The 26,185-nt window shown below is 39.0% G+C and overlaps 1 protein-coding gene and 1 long non-coding RNA gene across 3 annotated transcripts in view; one reads left to right on the top strand and one right to left on the bottom strand.

Moving 5' to 3' along the window:
* Positions 1–26,185, bottom strand: part of LOC148374393 (semaphorin-6B-like) — a 65,735-nt gene that overhangs the window by 37,379 nt on the left and 2,171 nt on the right. The gene's annotated exons all lie outside the window — the stretch shown is intronic.
* On the top strand, positions 10,532–12,331 carry LOC148374394 (uncharacterized). The gene is made up of 4 exons (XR_015852923.1): positions 10,532–10,677; positions 11,695–11,926; positions 11,999–12,077; positions 12,144–12,331. It is a non-coding gene; the product is annotated as an uncharacterized LOC148374394 (long non-coding RNA).

Raw genomic sequence — 26,185 nt, 5'->3', positions numbered from 1 at the left:
GACAAGAAATAATATTTCATCTTCATTCATATCCCACAAACCAAAACAGTACTTAAAATGGCATATTGGGTATACTGAGGGGGAATAAAAAAGTTAAGATTTGACTTTCTTCATAGTTTGTGACATCTTTTTTTAGAGTCTAAAAAAAACAATTTCCTCCCGCGGAAAGCTTAGTCTAATTGGGTCGAAGTTTTACCGTACACTACAGCATTTGTGCATGATTGTGCAATGATCTTCTCCAACGAATGATAGACAAAGGAGAAAACAGAATACCATAGAAGCTCTTTTATGAAAATTCACACAATACTTTGCAACGTTATTGAAGCACAGGTGAAGAATGGCAGACACTGTTTAACCAATCAGAATGCACTCAGCAAATCAGTTTTTTTTTTGGGGGAACGTGATTAAAAATAGTGTGATAATGTGAGTGTGTTGTCGAGAATGACATCCAGACTCTTGACCAGAGGGGTTGGAAAAACTGAGGAATTGTCAAAGGAAAGATAGAAGGACTCAACTCAAGAGAGGGTGGATTTGGTGCTGAAGCGAAGTACTTCTGTTTTATTGCTGTTTAGTTTTAGGAAGGTGACGGTGAACCATGATTTTATTCCCGGAAGGCAGGAGTTGAAGTCGGGTGGTAGGAGTATAGAGTCAAGGTTTTCAGGAAAGGCAAAGCTGGGTGTCTTCCACGAAGCAGTGGAAGGAAATATTAAATTTCCTGAGCATACTGCTCAGATGGAGTAGGTAGCTTATAAAGAGGAGGAACCCCAGGACAGAGCCCTGGGGCACACCTGAGGAGACTGGAGAGGGGTTAGAAGCATTATGATGTGCTGCAAAAAACAAATGCACACAGTAGCTTTCAATGTATTCTCAATTTGATGTTCCTTATAGTCTGCCTTATGTGTGAAAAATCTACAACAAAGGGCTATTTACTGGGGGTGCGCCTAAATGTGCCGAAAATATGGTATTTTGTACTGTGTGCACGCGCTTGACTTTTGACTAGGTCAGAAGTGCAGCGGTGTGAGTGCTGCCAGCAAGCTGCAAACAGCAGGAAGCTGACGTGTTTCTATTATTGCTTTCTGGTGTCATTGAGCTCCATTGTCAGAAATGTCACTTCTTTGTCATTGTTCTGAAACAGGAGAGGATTCTCACAGTCATAAAACACACCATGCCACAAAACAGTCACAGGCTACAATGCCAGTTTGGGTGGCAATGTTCCTATAACTGATTGTTTTTCTACGTGAACATATGGAGGCTTCATTTGGGGTAATCGGGTGCAAAAGTGGATGACTTTGCCTTTATGAATAGAGGAAACAAGGAGGGGAAGATGGGCAGGCGTTTTCTTTGGCGTGAAAATGTGTATAGCCTTTAGGCATCTGCACTTTTTATCTTACCACACACTCCTTAATTGTACGGATAATGAATTTCCAGTGCATGGTTTCTCTAAGATAATAATCATTAAATGAATTCATTTCTAGGATTAACAAATTGCTGCACGCTCGTCTCATATTCTTAACCGAAATATAATGACAGGCGGCAAAGTGGAGGACTGTTTAACACGTGTACCTCACAGTTCTCAGGGTTTTTTTTTTGTTCCAAATCCACCTACTGGTGTCTCTGTTTGGAGTTTTTATCTCCTCCCCATATGTTAATGCAAGGGTGGGCAATTATTCTTTTAAAAGGGCCATATGAGAAACAGAAAATATTTTGGAGTGTCAGAGTGCCAGAGACCAGAACACAGACTTTCATTCCGCATAATCCATCCATCCATTATCTGCACCGCTTATCCTCAGTAGGGTGGCGGGGATGCCGGAGCCCATCCCAGCCATCTTCGGGTAGTGGGCGCGGGACACCCTGAACTGGTCACAGGGCACACAGGGACAGACAATTCGCTCGCTCATCCACACCTAAGGACAATTTGGACCGGCCAATTAACCTAAATTTTTTTGGAATGTGGGAGGAAACAGGAGTGCCCGGAGGAAACCCACACAAGCATGGGGAGAACATGCAAACTCCACACAGGAGGTTCGATCTCATGACCACAGAACTGTGCCGCACACGCGCTAACCACTGCGCCGCTGTGCTGCCCCATTCCGCATAGTATTAATTGTATTTCTACATAAAGAGCAGCATTGATTTGACAAGTTGATTCAATTGGTAGAAGTATTCTGTATGTTTAATCAATTAATAACAAAAGGAAATGACCTTACAAATAGTGTTATTTACACAGTAACTTTTCCCAAAACAATTGTATCCAAAATTTGAAGGCTTTTTACCATTTTTAACTTATATTAGTGGTCTCATTCAGTCACATTAAACTAAAAAAAAATCGTAATCGTAAACAAAAGGCGAAGGGTTGTTATCATTTTTAACTCATATTAGTGATCTTATTCATTCTCAATGTTGGACCTCGAATTATTAAAGACATGGATTGTCTGGTAGGCCTATCCAATATCTTATATCATCACCGTTACTTCAAAAAAGATAGATCTCCATTTCAAAGCATTTGTTTCATTATAAACATTACTTACGTAAAACGGTAGATACGGATGTCGAAAAATATGCGCACATTGTTGTAAGTTAGATTTTGTATTGTGTGCACCTTTATCCGAGTACAGGACAATTTTGTCGTGCTTCTTTTCCGCCGCTAGCTGTGAAAGGTCACACAGCATTCACCCGGAAGAAAAAAAATTACTTTCTTTTCCTATATTGCGTGTAAACATTCTATACTGTCTATGTCTATAGTATCTCCAGCGCGCTAGGAACTTTGGCTTTTTCATTGTTTAATATATCATGCATCCATTTAATTTGGTTGGTGTAAAGTATAAAGAAAGGAAAGTGGAATAAGAAAGCTTGATGTTGTTGAGAAAATGGTCGTAACACTTTTTTTTCGGCCACTCTCTAACACGGAGGAGGACCTCTTGAAGCTTATCTTCCAAAGTAAGAGTAAAATCAACTTTTTTTAATCTCTATAGAGGATATTATTTTATGAAATGTTTATTGTTTTAGTACAAAACAATACAGGTTAATTATACAAGACTCAAACATACTTATATAAACCTTAAACTTAGATTAGATACAAAATATAGCGTCTGTATCCATTTGCATTTACAAAAAAACTCACATCTTTTTTGGGAAATACTATGAATTAATTCAAAGTTATGTAGTATATCCTTTTTAAGCATTTAACATAATAATACGCATTGCAAAACTCAAATATGTAAAACCTGTAGCGAAGAAGTGTTTTTATTTTGCATGAAATATCATGATAAATAAAATGAATATTTGCTATGTTTCATTATGTATAGAAAATGTACCCGGCTTTTTAAGTGTTGTAGACACTTGGGGAGAAGATTGGCACCAAATCAACACATTTTTATTGGTAATACTCTTTTCTTTTTTACCGTTTTAAACATATTATCATTATGTTTTTACCAACGGGTTCAGTAGATTGGTGGGCTGCATGTGGCCTGCGGCCCGTAATTGCCCACCCTTGTCTTGACGTTTTATATTCAAGATAATCCAGGTTCCTCACACATTCCATAAGCATGCATTAAAGTTGGTGAAGTCAAATTGTTCATAAGTGTCAATCGTTGTCTGGCTCTGTGAACCCTGCCATTGACTGGCAATCATTTTTAAATGTACCCCTTCCTTGGCTACTGCCCCCCTTTGACCCTCATTAGAATGAGCAGTCAAAATCTCCATGCACTCTCTGCGTCACCTCTTAGCAAGTCTAAATTCTAGACTAACCCTTCCCGCCTCGTGACCCATGGCCTAAAATGACTTTGACACCCTCGAGATAGATAGTCCATGCAACAAGAGGAAAAAAACATACCATAAGACTTGACCTGTGTTGGATTCATAAAATGTCTCACTGAGTATGTTGTCACTCTTGCATGAGTTTTCAGCTGTATTCATTAGATTATTTACATTATTACTGTGATGATCACATTATTAACTTACGTATTTGTTATCTATGCACCTTGTGCTTATCCACATATGTGAATGAAGTACATACGTTCTGGATTAATTCAATGTTTCAAGGTTTCCATTAATTGGGTTCTTTCCCAGCAATGTTTACAAGTGCCCTTGACTCTTACCATACTGTTATAAGAACACTTGCAAAAACCAGTTAGATACAGGCTGAACAAAGGCTTTTTGTGAAGGTGTCCCTTCCTGGAAAATTACAACCAAGTTTCAGTTTCTATTTTGTCACATACACGCCTTTTTTCTATAAGAGAGACGCGAGACGTTTCTTCGATACCTTTTCTGAGGGAGACCTTCTCCTTGATTTTCGGGGGGAGAACGCTCTCCTGATCAATTGGTCCAGAGTGCACTCTGTTTTATTTTGTTTATTAACTTTGAAACAAATTTATTCAACTGAACTGCTTCTCTTTGGCTTTTATTTTTTTCTGATTTAAAATACTCGGTCCAAATCCCAGAGTTGAACACGCAGCGGGACACGGAATGTCCACGCTATCACCCGCTCTTGGTTTACCAATACTAACACTGATTCTATCATTTGCTGTTGAGGTGTGCTCCAAATCAGGATCCTTGGTCTCACAATTGCTGCGTGATACAAGGCAAGAGAATTGAGTGCCTCTGCATTTGTAGATGCCCAGCGCAGTAACGTGTTACGTACTAAATGTTGCATTGATATTGATCTCATCAGGTGAAAATTCATCAATTGTAAATAAGAAAGTCAAAAAATTGTGAAATTAAATGAGAAAAAATTTTATGACTGAATGAATATTCCCATCTGATACATTTTTAATTTTATGTTTCCATGATGACAGGTGAGGCTGGGCCTCACCTTCCTCCCCTGACTGCACATCACTGACTGTAACCAATTTGAGAGGTGCGCCGGGGGAACGGCAGCCTCATCCACCCAATACCATCTTACCCAATACCTATCAATACTCAACAATCCTTCAAATACATTTTGTTGATCACCTTTATACAACTCAATTTTTTTTAATTAGTTAAGTCGTTCCTCATTTTCATTTATTTGTGTGTTTGTGGATGCCTTTTAAACAATCATATGCATGAGTCCTTACCTTGCATACTAAAGGCTTTAAGAATCTTGGCACTTGCACTCAACGCATCATGCTGAATAGTAAGTTGTTTTGCGTACTTTTTGGACTAAATCATGTGATTTAATCGAGCAGTGTTTTAGTTTGTTGTTGTTTTTTTCCATCTCATGTATCTGCGGTCAGACAATATTGCACTCTCAATGTAATACTGTATTCTCGTAAGTGCTTTGTACTTTTTAAGCAGGTTAGTGTACATTAGCGTTGAGTAAAAGACTGCTGCACGTTCATTAATGAAGCCATCTTGCTGGTTCGTTGCCGTTCTGTGAAGGTGACCCACTTCTCCCAGTTTAGCCCATGCCTGTGTTTTTAACTTCAGGGCATTTGATTTTATTCAGGGATTTAACCTGCTTACTGTCCTTTGGGAGAGTCCAAGTCACAAGAAAAAGTCTTCATAATTTTTGGCCAACTTTCTTGTTTGTTCATCCTTTTGATGAGTAGTTTGTTGAATGATGGTTATAAAAAGAATCCCAACCGTGGCTCATCAATTTTATTCTTCGATATCTATTTTTTTAGTTAGCTGAATGTTGGAGGACAAAATTATGTTGAATCTCTATTGATTCCCTGACATCGGGAGGAAAACAGACACACTGCCCATCCCCCTCTTAGCTTAAAAGTATGGGCCCCACCACCTAGTCTCTTCATTCACGTAAACGAAAACTCAAATAACAGCTTTTGTGCGAATATGCTTTTGCACTGCATTTGAGTGTGCAAGTAGGCACAGATATGCATGAGAGTGATCCTACATCCTTACATTTTACATCCCCTACAACACAGGGACCGAGCTTTGCTATCGGTTGCTACGGTAACAAAGGCAAGAGTGAAGTGGCTGCAGCACCAGAGCGCAAGGGATGGTGGAAGGAAGAGCTTTTGCCTATTGTGCTACTCATAACCTCAAACTGAATGCGACAAAAGGAAAGATGTGGATACACATAAATGTCATGACAAGGGACATGTTCAAAAAGCTTCTGGCATATAAAAGCACTTTATTGTGTAAACCTGCAATGCTGGATTTATTTATTTAAAACCTGGATACATCACTTACAAAGATGGAAGTTCACCAGTTTTTTTAATATTTGAGCCGTGTCAACAACAGAAAAACGGATAGATGCTTTGTCACACCAGCTCATTATTCTGGAGGTGCTGTGCCATTTTTATCATCCTTGTACCCTAGAGTTGTTTATTGCAGAGGGCTCATCCACCAGGGATCATTTAAAATGGCTTTTGAAAAAACACTTTTGTACTTTAGTCATCATGTTGAAATATATAACCTGAACTACATGAGCAACATAATGCTCAACATTTATGCACTAGCAAGTTAAGCTTTAGCAAATTAAAACTAATCAAAAAATAATAATTTATACTCTTCTTGATTATTATTACCAAACTGAACTTTTAAATATGTTGTTACGATTATATTGTGATCTTACTCAAATAATATTGTTTTACTTTAATGAATGGCATTTTTTCCACTATGAGGAACTGAATAATATGCATTGGCACCTTAAAGTTAAAAAAAGAATTATAAGGTAACAAGTATGCGTATATATCCATCCATTATCTGCACCGCTTATCCTCGGTAGGGACGCGGGGGTGCTGGAGCCCATCCCATCCGTCATCGGGCATTCGGCCGGGGGCACAACAGACTAGTTGCCAGCCAGTCACAGGGCACACAGAGATAGAGAACGCACGTGCTCATTCAACCCTAGGGCCAATTTGGACTGGCCAGTCAGCCTGACATGCACATTTTTGAAATGCAGGAGTAAACGAGAGTGCCCGGAGGAAACCCACACAAGCACGCGGAGAACATGCAAACTCCTCACAGAAAGGGTTTTAGCTGGATTCGATTCCATGACCTCAAAACGTTTTTGTCAACTACTTATCCACCGTGCCGCCCTATGTGTATACAACTATATTATGAATAAATAAATAAGTATATGTGTGTTTACTTATACATATTTTTTCCCTTCATTTATTTATCAATGCTTGAATACATTTCAATACAGTATTTGACTAATTTTAAAAATTTCAATTGGCTATAATGAAAATAAATGGCTATATTTTAACAACTTCATATTTACAAACTATGCTAATGGGTACATGACTGGGAAGTCATTGACTTGAAAGTGCTATATATATAAATGCAGATCATTTTTCTATATCGGTAGGTAATTTATAAAATTGAAGAGTAATCTATTCTACAGAAAAAAAAGATACATATACAGTATATATCTAAAAATACATAATAACTGTACTTAAAAAGGGAAATATCATCTGTAAATTGGATCAAGGTTTGTCTTGTAGTTTTTTACATGGAAGAAAATCTGAAAAAAAAAAAATCACGATTCAACATGGGTTCATAAATGAAAAAGGGTTAGCAAACGTTATAATACCCTCATACTTTTTTTTTATAATTTTAGGAAATTTTTGTGACACTTGACAACTGTTCTGTTTAACTGGAGTAGGGAGCAGGATTTGTTTTGTTTTGGAAAATAGACGGTTTATCCTAGGCGAACAGAAAACGCAGTTATTGCTCCATGCCCTTACCTTCTTGTCGATTCGCGTTCCCAGAGGTACTGCTAATGTCTTTCAAATTCATGTGTCATCACAATAAATTATGCCCAGGAAGAGATAGATAGCTAGCGTCTGTTTTGTAGGATGAATACATATCCATCCGGTTCAGTTACCTTGAACCACCCCCAAAAACGAACGCATTCAATAAGCACTTCGGGAGTGAAAGTCAAGGTAAATACGACATGTGCCATATTGTGGAAACGTCTTATTAAAAGTGACGAACTTTCAGAAATTCTCATTTTGTTGCCTACAGTCTGCCAGATCTGTCACGGTGATAACAAGTGCACATCGGACGCAATGAACTGGCGTCTGATGAGAAAAGCTGAACAGATGTAAACAAGTGACCGCGTAGCTTCTGACAACCTGCTGATGGGTTAATGATGCGAGTATTAGCAGGTGATTTGTTAATAGTTTGCTTGATGAGGCGAGATTACACGGCCAAGCTGTGAGCGGCCTTCAGTAAACGTGTCCGTGTCACGCCGCTTAATTCAATCACACCGACACATACTAGCACGTACTGCCCAACTCGTACTCCCTCCTAATGGCGGATTTGCTTCATTTTATAACACTGTCTTTTATGATCCTCACTGCAGCTCGGTTGAGTGCCTTTTGCACTCTTCCTCAGAACGACTCTCACTCTAAAAGTCTAAAAACGCTGTTAAACAAACCGCCGAGGGACAGATTTACGAAGATCCCGAAGAGCGGACGCTATATCGCGTTTCCATTAGGATTTTTCTGATGTAGGCATTCGGCAGGATGGGCTAACATTACAAAATGTTAGTTAGGGCCCAAGTAAAAGGGCGCTAGATAACATCAACATTCTCTAACTGATTATCCATGATGAAGGAAATTTGATGATAAAGTTGTGAAAACAAACACATTTTTATGTTTTTTCAACTGTAAGAAGTTCAGACTTTGCAAAAAGTTGGGAAGGACAACAAGCGCAAAATGGAAACTAAGATGATGGAATAGGAAATGTCTGTGGAAGATAACATATTGTAAGTTAAGGCAGTGCAAGGGATAACTATTCAGGTAGAGGCCAGTATCAATAATGGAAACGTGCTAAAATTACTGAGATACATGAAAATTCAAAGTTCAAAGAAGTTTGGTTAAAGGTCTCATGGCCAGTGCTAAGACTAATGAGTTACAAAGGAACACCCTAAATGTAAAATTCGTTTTATACAACCCCAGAAAATGTGTTGTGTTGACATGTTTAAACAAACTTCCAAAATCTGGGTTTGAAAACATTGGGTGGCTTTCATATTAAAAGAACTGAGTTCAATGAAATTAATCAAATTCTAAAAGTGGAAGGTAGGCCTAAAGGCAAGAAAACTAAAGGTGTGAGTTTTTTTTATTTTTTTTTATTTTTATTTTTCTTTGGGTGGAGGGGGGGGGTCTTGAAATGAACAAAATACAAAATATTTACTAAAAGGCAAAGCAGATTAATTTTAATTAATTATTGACACCCAAAAACAAGACCCAAAATAGTAAAGAAAACCTAAAGAAACCAAAGGAAGCAATCACAACTACATACAACAGGGAAAAAGGCATGCCAAAAGAAAATCGGAGTCGGACAATAAACTGAAAATAACTGAAAGAAACCAGGATTTTGAAGGTCACATAAAAATGTGAATGGAGCCACAAAGATTTCAAGTCTTTAAAAACTCTAATCATGTTAAAAACATGCTCTCAGCTAGTGCATTCGTGAGCTTTTCGAATTGTCTCATATGTCCTGCAAATTTTACTTTTAGGGATTCCAAATTCTTCTTCAGAAAACAATACACATACATTGTCAGCAGTATGATTATTATTATTATATCATTATTATGTTTTCAAAGACGACGTAATGACATTTTTTCTGGTACATACACAATTAATTGATCATAAATTAGCACATAATCCTGAGGGCCTCAATTTTGCGGGTCATGCTTCTTTAAATGCAAAATCAAGATTTACAAGTACACACAGTGAGCACATCGAACCCAAGCAAAGCTTTGCTTGAGCTTTAAGAAGATTATCCTTGTGATAGCCTTTAGCTTCTACTCTGAAATACTGGGCTTGAATCACATCGAATGGTATACCTTATGGTTCGATGACCTTCGTCAATGCACACTCTAATAAGGAGCTTCATCAATGACGGCTTGAAGGTTTATTTGTTCACTGCTTGAATGCCGCAATGCGAGAAAGTGTGTGCGAGAAAAAAAAGGGAGTAGAAGAAGAGTGACAGCCAAATGTAATGTGACAGCGCTACTCCATAACCATATGATGCCAAATCTCTGAGGAACACATGCTTCATTTGGCTCCTATTTAATTTTGCACGTCCGCCTCCCGATCCGTTCAATATAACAGGATTTCATTTTCGTGTTCTGCCTCACGTTTGGAACCCGCCCATGAAATGACCATAATGAAATGAGAGCGCCAGAGCGGTGAATCCTGATGGAGAGTCAGATGAAAAGACCCTGCACCTCCCCTCGGGCTTCACTCGCTTCCATCAGATGTGGAGGCGCTTCAGAAATGTCAGACCTGCAATCTCCAGACTGGAATTGTCAGTGTGTGTGTTGGGGTGCGTGGGGGTTTGCATGTGTGTCTAGCGCCCATCCCATCCCTGAAGCCTTCAAACAGCTTGTCACTTCTCTAAAGTGCTGCTGGTGAACGCACATCCTATTTAGGGATATTTATTTCCCATCTGAAAAACATCACCCTAGTAACAGTCACCTGGTGTTCTTTAGACTAATCTAAGTTATGGCACACACTGAGAGTGTTTAAAAGGTTACAATTGCAAGAGGGGGGCGGTTATTACGCAAGCAGGACAAATCGGGAAAAGATAAGCGGCGAAGCTGGGAAAGATGGAGCTGGCATTCTGGTATACTCGATTCGCAGCGTGCCGTTTTATTCTTCACATCCTTACACATCCCAGAGCTGTCCTTTCGATCATTAAAATTGCACACGTCCCACTAGGCTGCTTTTTCTGAGTACATGCGCCCGTGCGTAAAACGGTTGTCGTTTTCATGGCAGGGTAAGTCAAGCTCAGTCTTTTTCGAAATTTATTTCAGATAGGAAACATTCTCAATGGAAATAAAAGCACACCGCTTTCATATTTTTTTAAATTTTTGAAATGTCCTTGTTTTGTCAAAGACAAACTACCTAGACAACAGCAATTATTTTTGCCTAAATTGCCAATATAAATTGCGCTCACCTAAGTGTCTTGAACAGGACTCATTATGGTTGGGGAGGTAGTAAGGGTAACAAATTTTGCCAACAATTTTTGTTGCCAATTTATGTTTAATATGGGCAAAAAAGGCAATAAAACACAAATTTAAAATCAGATGAGATGAGGTCACTCTCAAACACAATTGGGACCGCACCGAATGACTTAACAGGAGGAAGAGATGGACCAAAGGGGGAAAATGAGGACGGTGCACAGCAGTGGGCCATTGGGTGGATATGCCTGTCTTCCCCTTGTGTTCATTTTGTTTTATGCGCATATAAGCCAACCCCCTGATTTCAGTAATGTATATAGTTCTAAATTCAGTTTATATGCGAGTGTAGATATTATTGTTAACTACAGGCAAATTTGATGGATAATACTTTTTCTTGATAGATCTCGATAGGACTTTATTTGAAACAATTTACTTAACGTACCAGTGGTATTAGTACTTGGCATTGGTATCAGTAGCTACCTAAGAGTTGAGTTTCAGTCTCACAAAAGCTGTATCGAACATCTGAAGGACACTTTGGTATCAGATGTCAATGACATTGCAATGACAGGACAATTAATTTGGAATTTCTGCACAAATAGCCAGATTCAATTAAAGCCAATATTAAATCCTTCATAATCAGATTCCGGTTTGACAGTAGCCTACTGGATCCCATTGTGTAAATATAATAAATGGTCTGAAGCCATCCAAACAACTTTATTAACTTCTTACCTTTCGTAACCGTTTGATTTAATACAGACTCGATTCTATAGTACAGCAGGTGCGATCATATGACCAGAAGTCGGTTTAGAATATCTTCTGTTTGAATGCAACAGTGGCAGCATCGCCCACATCAAATCGAACAGTGACAAGAAAGAGGACACTGCATCGCTTATCCTCAAAAGGGTCGCGGGGGAGCTGGAGCCCATCCCAGCCATCTTCTCGTGGGTAGGGGACATATTCAGCAATCTTGGTATGGATGACCCAGCATTTTCCCCCAGAAAGACATTCCACTATTCCAGGCCGGAATGAAACTGAACATCAATACCATCTTTTATTGGCAATCAGGTAGGTCACCGCAGATGTAAAAAAAAAAAAAAAAAAAAAAATGACTCTGCTCTTTTTGTTTTGCGGACTCAGCAGCTTTCCCAGAAAGGCATTCCACCCTCCTAGGACAGAGCAAGTGTTGCCAGGATCATAATCTTTTAACAGCAATAAGGTAAGTAACTCTATAGGTGAAAATGCCCCAAAAACTGACTCAGCACTTTTGGTTTTGTTGTCTTAGCAGTTTTCCCAGAAAGGCGTCCCCTTCTTGCAGGCAGGAACAACGTTCAATTTCAACACAATGTCTTGAAGACAGTGAAAAGGTCAACCTATATTTTAAAAAAAAAATGCCCAAAAAAGTCAAAATCGGCTGACTCATCATTTTCTTCCAGGAAGACATTCCACTCTCCCAGACCAGAATTACATTGACTATCAACACCGTCTATTATAAACAGTCAGGTAGATTACCTCAGATGTGAAAACTTCCAGAAAAAAGCTGACTCTGCATGTTGGCCTCACTCTTTGGGTTTTCCATTCTTATGTGTCAATGACCCTGCCAAAATGGGAACTACCACCCAACGCAGGCGATGCTCTAAAGGTGCACAGCTATTCTCGTCATTTCTGTTTTCTGTTCTTTGCACTAATTTTAAAATACAATGGGGAGGTTGCACACACAGATTAAATGACAGAAAATTGCTTGCTCTCCAGCAATGAGAACACTGAGTCAAGTCTTTATCTTATCAAGTTGAATGCGATATTCCTGAAAGTGGCTGCCTGTCTCCTAAGAACAACTCTAATCACACAAATGAGAATCTGTTTTTTGCCGTTAAATATCCCAAAATACTATTCAATCTGCGGGGTCATTTATATGCTAATGCAAAGGTTAACCCCGCGCAGGCCTTTGACGCAGCTGAGGGCTTGCCTGTTTTGTCCACGGCTGATAAAGAAAAATGAGGGGAAGGGTAGCAAATGGGATGGTGACTGAAAGGGGTAAAAACAGGGATGAAAAGGGCATGAGCTGGAGGAAGGGAGATATTTCTGAGGGGGGGACGTGCCGTAGGTAATTAAAACAGTCTGGCAAGTGAGGGCTCCATCTTCCCCGTAGCCTTCCCTGATGTGGAACTCCATTGTTGCTGGCAGCAGACATGCTGGAATCGCTATTAACAGATTCAGATTCAGATTCAGATTCAGATCTACTTTATTGTCATTCTAGTACACGTGTATACAGAACGAAATGTCGATGCATCTGACCCCCACAGTTTCCTTGAATGTACAGATATAAATAATGTTGTATTGTATTTTGGCTATGTATAGTATTTTACCATAGTGCCGATAGTGCAAGAAGAGTAGCTAACCAGATGCGCAAAATGGGCAGTCAGGTTAACAAGTCAGGTACACAGTAACATTAACACTGTAACAATAACGCTGTAATTACAATAGTGCAGAGAGCAATGTGCAAGGAGTGGCAAGCTATAAAAAAAACTGCCAGTAGTGCAAAAGTCAGATTAGCAGCCGTTTAGATTTAAGTTAACTATATGTTAGATTGACCATTTAACAGTCTAATGGCCAGTGAGTTAGATGAGAACAGATGAGCGCGTTTCGTACTTATCTCAATTTACAGCTGCATACAATAACACACAATAAAAATGTACCTCCCAAAACATAGATTAACCCTTGTCGTACTTGCTCACAGGGGTACATCAGCTAGCGGGTAATGCTAATGCTAAAGCCAAGCTTCATTTAGCATTAGCACCACCCGAGAGTTTGAAGCCCCTCCTCAAGCAGCTGCTTCATGAATAAGAATTTAGGTGTGGCAACATACAGAGTGCAGTGCGCTATTTATTGGATATCAGCCTACTTCCAAGTACTCTTTATTTAATATGATCCACTATTTTTTAATTCAGTGACATGTTTAGTCCAATTTCAGTCCCACTAATGAATGTTGTCAAACGGAGTCAATTTGATCCTGTTCGTATTGAGTTTAAAGTAACATGTATTATTTCTCCAGGTTTTAGTTTTCAATAAGGACGATCAATTTTACATTAATATTTAACTTTGGACATTGAAAGTCTTATGAGCTAGAGAGAGTTCAAAATATTTTCTTTTTACTTTTTTCAAGTGAAAGACAATGTCAATGAATGTATCCAGAAATCGCCGTTTTGTTTTTAAACATAATGTATTTTTGTATGTCGTTTATTTGAGAACTAAAATGTTTAAAGATTGTAGTCCAGTTTTTGGGGTGTAACTACATATTCGTAGGTTTTATCAGTCAACAAAATTGTGGGTCGATGTGAATGTTGTACGATCAGAATTTTCACATTAAAGTGTAATAATTACAATGTAAAAAAAAAATGACCAGAGTTAATTTAACGCCGTTATGTAATATTAATCACATGTCCATTGTGGTAGTGTGGAAAATGTGAGTTTTGAATGAAGAATATTACCAAGTACACTTGAAATAACCAGTGTTAAATTAGTGGTGTATTTATCATCAGATATTTTTCACACTTTATCCATACATAAAGGTGCTGCACACATTTTATAACTTTTATACTCCTTGATGCCATCTTCTGTCATGCTCCTTATGTTGTATGTGCATTTCTTAGATGTGGTTGAGTAAAGACTTATTTTCCCATCTTTTTGGGGGTTTGGGTTGGCCTTTGAACTGTACTCGAAATAAGCCTTTTCTTACGTTCACAATTTTCATGCTACTCTAACATAAAACTACAATGACAAGCATATAGTCATGCTTCAGCCACCCACCCCGTAACCTTTCCTCCTACCAGAGCCTGAACAGCTTTACTAAAAGTAATATGAAAGCAGATAGGTGTGGTGGAAAAAAAACTGCAACTGGCTGGCAACCGGTTCAGGGTGTCCCCTGCCCACTACCCGAAAACAGCTGAGATGGGCTTCAGTGCCCCCGTGACCCTACTGAGGATAAGCGGTGCAGATAATGAATGAATGGATGGATGAACTCATTTGGGCACATACATGACACATACTTAATAGATAAAATATTTCCACTTTCAACTTTTAGAGGACCTCAAACAATGCACCCCACCCCACATTACAAGTAAAAATTATAAATATGATTTTAAAAATAAAATAATAAGTTAGAATTGTAAAATTATTTGGTAAAATGGGAAATAAGCCTCACAGTATTACCCGCAGGAATAATAATAATAATAATAACAACTACAACAACAGCAAAAGCAACAACAAAATCCCTTTCAAATGCTACTACTACTACTGTTACTACTACTACTACTACTACTACTACTACGACTACTACTACTACTACTACTACTACTACTACTTCTACTACTACTAATAATAATAATAATAATGTATTTATGCATCATAGTATTTTATAAATGCAATAATTAATTATAATAACAAAAAAAACATTATTTTGCTAGGTAAACGACTCTGTGAATAATTCTTTTTAACTGTTTTACTTAAACTGAATTTAGGGATTCAGTACAGAGTAATATCCATCACTAGCGTTTAAACGCTAGTGCATGTCCATCCACGCTGCAGCAAGGGCAAATGTTACTAACTGGAGTTTGACTGCAGTGAGCGCATATACATTCACCGCACAGCCCAGAACTGGTAGGCGAGCACATGAGTATGCAGCGCACATGCACACACGACGAGCACAGAGTCAGGGGCATGCAAGATCCAGCCATGTAGAACCACAATGAAGATAACATCATGTAACACAATAGGGTTTTTATTTCAGGTTGCGCCGAGCATAATAAGAATAAGACCATTGATCAGATCTGGTTTTTGTATTAGGCTTGACTAAAGGACTCAATCATAGGAGTTAATATGGCATCCATTAACATCAGGGTGGGAAGGTAGCCCGTATTCAAGACAGCCTGTTCTGTGTGGGCTGGATCACAGATATGGGTAAATTTAGCTGTTTTGACAGAAGCGTGCTAAGAGGATCAGAGCTCACAATAGGTGGTCCGTGCACAGCAGAATTGGGAAAAAAGAACACCCCAAATGCTTGGACTATTGCAACCTTCTCTCCTTTTAGGTTAAAATTAATGTATTGCTTGACTCGGCTGCTAATAAAACACTAAAGTTTGTTTGGCGCGAGATTAGCCACAATAAATATTTTATCAAGCTATTAAAGCATTTTGAGTACAGACAAGAGACAAAGGATTTGGATGTGACATCCTCCAAATCTATTGAGTCAAGCTGCCGTAGGTAAAGCCTGCCTATAGTTTAAGCTCTCGCAGAATTTGTTAGACTTCCAAGAAGAAATGCGAGGTAACGCAGTTCATTTTTGAGTAAGAAGACAAGTCGTGACATTTGAGAAAAGGTTACTTTAGTTATTGCTTGCTCTATTTGTCTGTGGTAGATTGACTTAACCAAATAACACAACAGCCCAAAGCCATTTTGTCATTTTGTGCATTGCAAAGTCAAAACATTAATAAGTATAAAGTAGATAGCCAATTTTCGCATAAAGCTGCTCAAAGGACACGCATTGGACAACACGATGATTTTCAAGCAGGTGGCCCAACGTAATATGCTCTTTCCGGACATCTTCAACATCTTACCTAATGTTTACTATTATGTGTACAGTAATGCTAATTGTAATTCACCCTTGTCAATCCTGGAAGGGGGATTACCACATCTGAGGTCTGTTCTCGAGGTTTCTCTTTCTTCCTCACACTGAGGTTTTTGAGTTTTTCCTTGCCCGCATGCTGGTTTAAGAATAGGTAATTGTGTAATTTTGTAATTGTAATCCTGTGCAGTCCTTTGAGACATTTTTTTGTGATTAAGGGCTATATAAATAAATGTGACTTGACTTGACTTGACAAGTAACAACCATTGTGCTAAATAACATCACCAGGGTCGCGGAGTACTGGAGCCCATCCAAAGCTATTTGCGAGCAGTGGACAGCGGGCACCCTGAACTGGTTGCCAGCCAGTCGCAGTTATCCTATGATTTTGGAAAAACAAAAAAAACTGAAAAATATTTTCAGGACTGCCTCCTTCGTCTACACATGGTATTGCAATTCTTATTCCCTTTGTGGAAGTAAAACCTAAATTTTCTTAAGACAACAGCTGGGGACCCAATAGTTTAAACTAGGGTTTCAAACTCACTTTACATGGGCGCCCCACGTGATGTTGGGCCGATCACATTTTCCAAAAGAAAAATTCCGATAGAAAGATTCCACTGATATTTAATATATTTTTGAACGTCTACTATACAAAGTAAGATGTAAATATTATCAAGCTGTATTATGAAAATCAATCAATCAATCAATCAATCAATCAGAAATAAATGAATCCATAATTCACACAGGCTGCATTTAAACGTTCATATTGAGAGGTGGACTCTAATTATCATACAGCGGGCAACAATATTTTCAGACCCATGGGCTTAAACAGTATTTTGTGTCGATGTAATATAAGTTATGAGATATATCCCCTTGTTTATATTCATCTCGAGGGAAGGTTATTTAGCCACCTGCAGTCGACTGAAAATGACATGACCCTGCCTGAGGGCTCAGGTCGTGACAGCCATTCGGATGTTTTTCAGTGTTTGGTCATGTGACAAGCTAAGCCAGTGTAAAATGGACAGGGACCCAGCTGGATAAAAACAGATGGATTTGGTCACTTTTGTCTACAAACTAAATATGTATCAATAAAACAATGTTAAGACTTATGTATTAATGTATTTCTTATTTCAAACTTTTTGGAGTCAAATCTCCACCTATTACTTGTATAAGGTATTTTTCAGGCAGCTCTCACAACGCTCTCTGCAAGTTATGTCCCTTGGTTCTTTGCTAGTCTCTTCTTTAAAACTGGACATTTGTTTCATCTTCTTTCATTCAAGCAAACTAAATCCTAAAAATGAACTTCATTTGACGAATCTTGTTGCGGTTTCTGAATGACTTGAAAGTAATGAGGCCATTGTTATACTCAAAACACTCAAACCTCTCATAATAGTAAATTCATTGTGTGCCCTCCTTTCTCAGAAACCGACTGACAGCTCTGCTGACTCAAATAAAATATGTCGCCTTGGACTTTCCGCAAGCACTCTCTGTCCCGCTTTCTGAGAACTAAGAGTAGAATACTTCTTTTGTTTCTTTTGTCAGGATCCTTGAAGAGTATTTGACAAGCCTCCTGAAATGTTAAAATCCCTTTCAAATGAACTGGGTAAAAACAGTTCATTTTTAGGGCATTACCTCATATAAAGGTCTGTTTTTATCATAGTCCCAGAAGACTTTATAATAGCATTCTCTAACTGACTGACAGCTCACATCTTTTCAACTTTGAGAAATGAAATGAAATGAAAAGATCTGCATTTATATAGCGCTTTTCAAGTCAATGAAGACTTCCCAAAGCGCTTTACAATGTGCTTCACATTTACCCATTTACCCACACTCACACACCAATAGCGGCCGTGCAGCAATGCAAGGCGCCAATCTGCTTATTGGGGGCAAAAGGGGTTCAGTGTCTTACCCAAGGACACTTCGACATCTAACACGGAGGAGCCGGGATTCGAACTGCGATCCCAAGAAGAGCGCTCTACCTCCTGAGCTACCGCCGCCCCCGAGCAATTTAAGTTTCTAGATTTAACAAACATAACGTTTACCTGGCTCCTGAGCAAGGTTACATGGCAATCATAAACCAAGTTGAGTAGTATCATCACTTCAGAGATGGACCAGACTAAATTATATAGCATAGGTACAGTATCCACCGGCTCACAGCCAAAAATAAGCTGCTGTAGGCTTCAGCTCACCCACAACCCGAGGTGGATAGAGTAGCCAAAACATTTTACTCAAGTAAAAATACTGTTACTTCAGAAAAATATTACTAAAGTAGAAGTAAATAGTCGTCCAAATATTGACTTGAGTAAAAATTTTAAACAGTACTTGGTGAAAAATTGGTTTTTGGCACCCTTTTTAAGGGGAACATGCTTTTGATGTGAGGCCAGGGGTGCCCCTCCTCTTCTGTGTTTTCACAGTCGGTATTGCTAAGTGACATTTTCAGTCTGTTTCATCCATGAACACAAATTCCCCCGCTGAAGTTGAATATGGTCATGTGACGAGGCTGCTACGTTTTATTGGTTGGAGATGGTAGAGCCTGGCGGAGTTCTACATCAAAATAAATAGCGGCGATAGACAGACGCGTACTAACGTAGAGGGGATTTATTAAGTCACAATGTAACGACCTCCATGTTGCCTAATGAAGCAGAGTAAAAGTACCGTTTTTTTTTCTCACAAATTTACTCAAGTAAAAGTATAGGGATTTGAAAATACTCCTACTTAAGTAAATGTATCGGAGTAAATGTACTCCATTACTACGCATCTCCTCCAATAACCCTAATGAGAATTAGCGCTACACAAAATGGAAGGCTGAATATGTTTAATGTGATTGATATGATTACAAAAGCAAAACAAATACCAGGCGCGGAAATGCTTTTAAAATGTGCTTTTTATTTCCCTTTCTTTGTATGCGCATGTTTGCATAATCCAAAAAGTTAAAGTGATAAATAGGAAGAAATACGAGCTCAAGTGTTGCACCATAATACCCTGCACTTAGGATACGTGCATAGTTTGAAAAAAGGGAGGCTGCACCTCAGGGGAAGAAACAATGAGGACGGCGAGTCGTAAAAGAATGGATGCATGGCCCCTGTAAAGTATTGGGGAGAGTCCCGCATTGAAACAACTGCAAGGCATTCCGAGGTAGCAAATGCTGTGTGACTCCATCCGCTGGGGTAGCTGGACTCAGTTACAACATGGGAGGGAAGATGAGTGTCAAGGAGCTGGTTACTTATAGCAGTGTATGCATGTTTAGGTAGAGTGATGGATGATAAAACTGTATTCCAGGTTCCACCCTCAGCGGATTCCCGTATACAAGATGGAAGTCATATTCCCGTAGACACCCTTATCTGCATAACTTCCCGGGCTGTACGTGCATCTCGATTATTTCATTTTCCTATTGAAACATCTGCAAGAATTCTCTAACATGTCCTGAGGTGCATTACTCCTCATCACGTACGGGGTTTTGTGTGGGGGGCAAGGGATTATTTTGAATAACCCGCCTTAGGATGAGGCTTTAAAGTGCGCCGGTAAAACTAATGAGCCTCAAACCTCGTGATTGCCCTGAATTGAGGCATGGCGGTCTGCCCTCCAAAGACCCTTGTATAGTGCAGCTGCGTTTTTTTAATTTCTTGTCTTAGGGGTTAGACTCCAACACTGTTTTCACTCTGGAGCCGTTTATTGGAGACTGTCAACTGGGTGTTTGATGGTTGAGCTGGTGTGAAACTAATTCAGCCAATAATTCAGCATACAGCTATCTCAGAAAGGTTGTTCATCCACGTTATTATTGTAATGTCTCTTATTTTTGTGTGGGTTTGAGGGCGAACCCTTTAAGGGGAGTGTGATATCAAGGGGAGGGGAGAAAACAAGTGTGGAAGTTTAGCTCAGTTAGGCAGTTTGGTTATCGAATGAATAAGTATAAGTTGAAACTGACGGCAACTCCTGTTGAAAGTGTTCTACTGCTTGTTATTTGTTTATTAAAACAGTGATCAGATCGAATCAGCGACTGTGCATCCTAGGGGGTTTACATTATTTAGGATACTTGAGTAAAAAGTAGGGTGGGTTGTGACCTTTTGTAAACTGTAGAGTAATGACTTTGTTACTGTGGTCAAAATATCTGCCCCTATGATCATGTGTATCGTTGTTTTGTTGTGTGTGGCATCTACTTGCTTTGTTTGGTCAATGTGCCCCAAGCAGGTTTAGGGCACTATTTGAACTAAATTATTCCAAAGTCTCTATTCTCTTGATGTATTTGTTGTAGATAAGGAAAAAAAAACATACAAACTAAGCATACGTTTTCTTATCTTGTATCTGACTACATTACAATTGCAACATGTTCCCATAATTCTTACAGTGAAGTTCCATTAATTTCTCTCAATTTGCTGTTGTTCCATTTCACGTCAAAAGAACCCCACTGTGACCACATGTGAGTGTTTGTGATTGGAATTTTTGATGATCAACTCTTAGATTTCTCAGCAGATCTCAAAGGGAACACATACCTCGATCTAAAGGATGACGTCTAAAATTATGTTTTAGAGATGTCGTAAGATTGAGCATCTACTGGAATCTACCGCAGGGGGGAAAAATGTTTATATATGTCCTGTTTTGGTAAATATTTGAGCATGTGAACCAAGAGACTACAACTTCACTTGTTACCCGTTAATGGCCAAGAGGACCTCCATCCATCCAATATCTGCACCGCTTATCCTCAGTAGGGTCGCAGGGGTGCTGGAGCCCATCCCAGCCATCTTCGGGCAGTGGGCAGGGGACACCCTGAACTGGTTGCCAGCCAGTCGCAGGGCACACAGGGACAGACAATTCGCTCGCTCATTCACACCTAGGGACAATTTGAATCGGCCAATTCACCTGGCATGCATGTTTTTGGAATTTGGGAGGAAACCAGAGTGCCCGGAGGGAACCTACGCAAGCACGGGGAGAACATGCAAACTTCACACAGGAGGTTTGATCTCATGACCTCAGAACTGTGCCGCACACGCGCTAACCACTGCCCTGCCGTGCTGCCCCAAGAGGTACTCGTTAACATAAAAACTAGTAGGTGGCTGCTGCTTCTCTCGTACATACTTTAAACTGTTAAACATGTCCTCATGTCAGTTTTACAAGAACTTGGTTTAATGTCAGATTCCACTTTTGTTCCAATGGCTGAAAATTGAGTCGGTCCCTCCTGATGTAGCAATAAGTAGCTTGAGGTTCAACAGCACATGATCCAAAGCAAAATAGTGGTGAAATCAGTTTGAGTGGCAAATTTAGTCAACATTCCTCTCAGGCTACTAAAGGTAGAGAGGCAATTTGTTTGGCAATTGCCTAAAGTATCCAATTGGCGACAAGAAGTGAGAAATTCTCCACTCAACGTCTTCTCCAAACATTATCACAAGAAAAATGAAAAAAAAAAAAACATTGTCCTCTTGAAGCGCACTATTCTAATCTTCTCCTGATTTAGTCTCTTTGCAGAAGACTGCAATGGACGTCTATCCAGTCTTTTTTCAGAGCTTGTGATGCCGCGTTTGTGGATTATATGTGCGATTGAATAGGGTCCTACGTGATCAATAGAGCTCATTAAGTGTCCCCATGGATGCCCAAAAGGCTCCCTTAGACCATTTTTACACGCAGACAGCTAGGCTTTATTGCTTTGAATAGTTCCCAGTTTGTCGGGTAGTAGGCTCCACTAAGTAAATTGTTTTTATATACTTCAGTATTTGTTTTCTGTTGAATTGTGTGTTGTTGTTATTAATACTATTATTATTGATGTGTTTTATAGCAATTTGAATCACTAGACTATTTTGTGTTTATTTCTTTTGATTAAATCAGCTCAATCAGCTCGTTTTAATGTATTACCCATCGGCTTAATAACTGTAATGGATTGCTCTGTAATCTCCCAATGTTTGCAGTTGGTTTAAGATGTGGCAGCGAGACTTTTCACTAGGACAAGAGGGTTCGATCATATCACCCCGATTTTAGCTGACTTGCACTGGCTGTTTCCATTTAAGATGTGACTTTAAGGTTCTTTAACTAACATGCAAAAGTTTGCATGGACTTGACCCCTCTTATCTTCCTGATTTTGTCAAGCCCTATGTTCCTGCTCAGAGCCTCCAATCATCTACTTGTGACTCCAAGGGTCAAGAAGAAATCTGCAGCTTCGAGAGCGTTCTCTATTCTCACCCTGTTGCTGTGGAATGCTGTGCCCCCTAATGCAGTTATGTAAGAGCATTATTTTTTCAGTAACGGGGTATTCTATCTCATTATTTTTCCTGCTGTAACAGAGACGTTACGGTTACTGAATGTCAAAAGAGGTTTGTACTTTGAATACATTGAAATGAGGCGTGTTGGCGTGGATGGGTGTTTCGTGCCACTCGCAAGTAAAACATAACATAGAACGCTAAACTTAAAGGGATACATTGCACATGCTCAGTACCGATGTGACATTATGGGTAACGTAGTTCTTTTGCTAATCAGCGCATAACATTACATAAAGGGGGGTTTTGGATGTTCACTTTATACTGTTGAATTGTTTACTTTTGTTGCATGAAAATACCTGAAGTTCAGTAGCATATGTCTACTTGAGCAGTTTTCAGACTAAAGATTGTGATTTATTCTTTAGAGTGAAACTCACTTTATATTGTTTTACAGTTGACTTTTGTTGTAAACAAAATCCTTGAAACATATGTCTACTTGACCAGCTGCCTAAAGTTATGATAGTTAAATCCAATCAATTAAACTCACTCCATATGGTTTAGTTATAATTGATTTTTTATAGTTTACTGTTTATTTTTGTTGCGCTTCAAGTGTAGGATAAATATTAAAAAGTTATATAACTTGTCTGTTCTTCTCTATTCAACTGACTTAAATACTGCTCAGAAAATGTCAAATTCTTTGACATACAACAACATATTTCTAAAGTAACAGAAATAATTACTTCCCCTGGTAACTAGTTACTTTTACTATAAAGTAATTTATTCACTAACTTTATTTTCTGAAAGAAGTAGTTAGTAACTATAACCAATTACTGCCCCTGAGATTGGACCTGCAACATCGGTGTAAGTCTTTAAATCCATACTCAAGACACTATTATTTTCTGTAGGTTATACAGTAATTGATGCCGAGATTACACTTTTGTTTTTCTGTCCTTTCCCGCCTGGGAGTGGAATAAAGAAGGACGGACCTGGACTTGAAACATGTCTTCATCTGCAATAACTAGCTGGCTGAAATGGGAAGCATTTGTTTATTGCACATGTGTCAAACTCTCGGCCTGCGGGCCACGTCCAGCCCGCAAAACGATTTTAATGGCCCCTGAATATCATGTTCTGATGTTTTAGTCACTATACCTATTCCTTCACATTAGACGTATATACCAAGGGTCGGGAACCTATGGCCCGCGAGTCATATATGGCTCTTTCTATGAGTACCTATGGCATAGAGACAAATTCAATTGATCACAAATTTTCTCCATCTGGCTTGTAACTTGAACTATTACAGTAACATAGTAGGCCTCATATTCAAGTGTGAGGGCAAGTGTCTTAAGTAATCCTGTTCAGATACACGCAAAGCCAAACCAAGTCTAAATTTTGAAATGGTACTTCACAGAATATATAGGGCACATTTTCACTACGATTCACAGTCAAGGTGTCGCACAAAAAAACTTGTTTTGGCTGCACAACGCTAAAGAATGCTTTACATAAAAGCTCACTATATAATCTGTGATACTTTTTGATGAATCCACGGAACAAATTGTAAATACGCCAAAACACCGGAAGAGAACTTAAAGTTATTTGATTGGGTGAGTGGCAGGGATGGGTGGAGCTATGCAAAAAGTGCAAGCACTCCCTCCCATCTTTCGCCCCACTCCGTCTGCGCCAAAGGTAAGCACATCAGGCTCGCTATTCTCAAAATGTTGTGACGTTTTTACAAAATAACTGCTTGCATCTGGTTTTGAAACCACTATGTATGAATAAAAAGGGTCAAAATGAGTTTAACCAATCTTGAGTAATAATTAAGTTAATATATACATTGACATAGGAGCAAATGAGTTTGAATGTTATTTTAATGTTAAGTTTTTTAAGTTAAATTCTAAGTAGTATAATTTAACAAGATATTTTTATTTAGAGCAAAATAACAAATACTGTATAAGTGATTTGAGGTTTAAATTTAATGTTCTTGTCTGTTTTTATTCATATTTATGTTCCAAAAACATTCAGTTTAAGTGTGTTCAATAAATGTTTATCCTGGTAGGCCCGAGACCTTAAGTGTGTTTCGAATTTTGGCCCCTTGTGCAGTTGAGTTTGACATCTCTGGTTTAATGTAATTGATATGATTATAATTTCATTGTTGTCTTCGACTTCTTGAAAAATGTTAGATTTTACTAATGTTTCCTGTTGATGTTGACTATGTTTTGATAATTGTTGCCCAAGCAACATTCATTGCAGCCTGGTCATCTTGTAAGGAGGATTGCACAAATGTATCAATTAGAGACTGAAAGGCAACAGTAAGCGAACTAAGTGGGGAATTTGTGTGAATGTTTAAGCCCCCCATAATTATTATTTTGTCTGCATAGGTTATTAGGTCAGACAACAGTTCCAAGAATTAATCTAAGAAACCTGAGCGATAAATAGTCACTACAAAAATCGGCGGTGACAGGTTTCACAAAGATTCTCTGTCCTCTGAGATTTGATCTGCAATCTCAGTGGAACTGTTTACTTCTAGGCTTAAAACACACTTACTGTACTTTCTCTAGCTTATGAATTACCTAGCTTTCATGTTTACAATATCTTTGTATTGCAACATCCATTGCAGCCTGGTCCTCCTTTAAGGGGGACTACCTCATGTGCAGTCCTTTCTCAAGGTTCTTAATTTTCCTCATGCTGAGGTTTTGAGTTTTTTCTTGCCTTTATGTAGGTTTTATATCAGGAAAGGTGTAATAATAGTGTGTAGTCTGTAATAGTCTTTGGTCTGTGCAGCCCTTTGAGATGTCTTGTGATTAAGGGCTATACAAATAAACATGACTTGTAGCCCCTTCTCTAGGTTTTTTTATTTTCCTCATGCTGAAGTTTTTTAGTTTTTGCATTCCCATATGCAGGTATCAGACAGGAGGATGTTATAATTGTGGCTGTGCAGTCCTTTGTGACTCTTTGTGATTAAGGGCTCTACAAATAAATGTGACTTGTCTAGTTCAAAGTTAAATGACATTTTATACGTCAATGGCAGTCAATGGGTTTATTCTAGTATCTTGGATTTTGTGTTTTTCCTTTATTTCAATTGAATTTGTCTTGCTTCATAATTTCATTACCACTGGCTGGATGCCCTTTGTATACTTTATTCTTCATGCAGATGAATGCCGTAGCCGTTCCCCTTGATTGGTTTTCTGATATTATGTGGGCCGCCGCTCCAAAACGGAGGCCAAGGCTGCACCTGTTGTGGTCCAATCTCGTCGCAGTGTGCCAGGGGCTCAGCACCTGCTCGCATGGCCGCTGTGTGGCCGTCTGTGTAAGCGTCGTCAGTAACAGGGGAACCATTCACACCCGCCAACTGGCCGCTGTCTGCTTCTGCCCCTTTCCCTCGACACTCCCTTACCCGCCGCTATCATCTCTCTCTTTCTCCCTCATCCAGTCCCTTGTGACAGATTGCGATCTGACTTAATTACGGACGCTCTGTGGCGCTGCCTGTTCGTTTACCCTTATTAATTTGCTCTTTAACCTTTTGTTTTCACC

The sequence above is a fragment of the Urocampus carinirostris genome, chromosome 1, assembly GCF_059441175.1.
Source record: "Urocampus carinirostris isolate Australia breed hairy pipefish chromosome 1, RoL_Ucar_1.0, whole genome shotgun sequence".
In the NCBI taxonomy this organism is placed as follows: domain Eukaryota; kingdom Metazoa; phylum Chordata; class Actinopteri; order Syngnathiformes; family Syngnathidae; genus Urocampus; species Urocampus carinirostris.
Note: the sequence above shows the minus strand (reverse complement) of the source record. Positions and strands in the feature narration are given on the sequence as shown.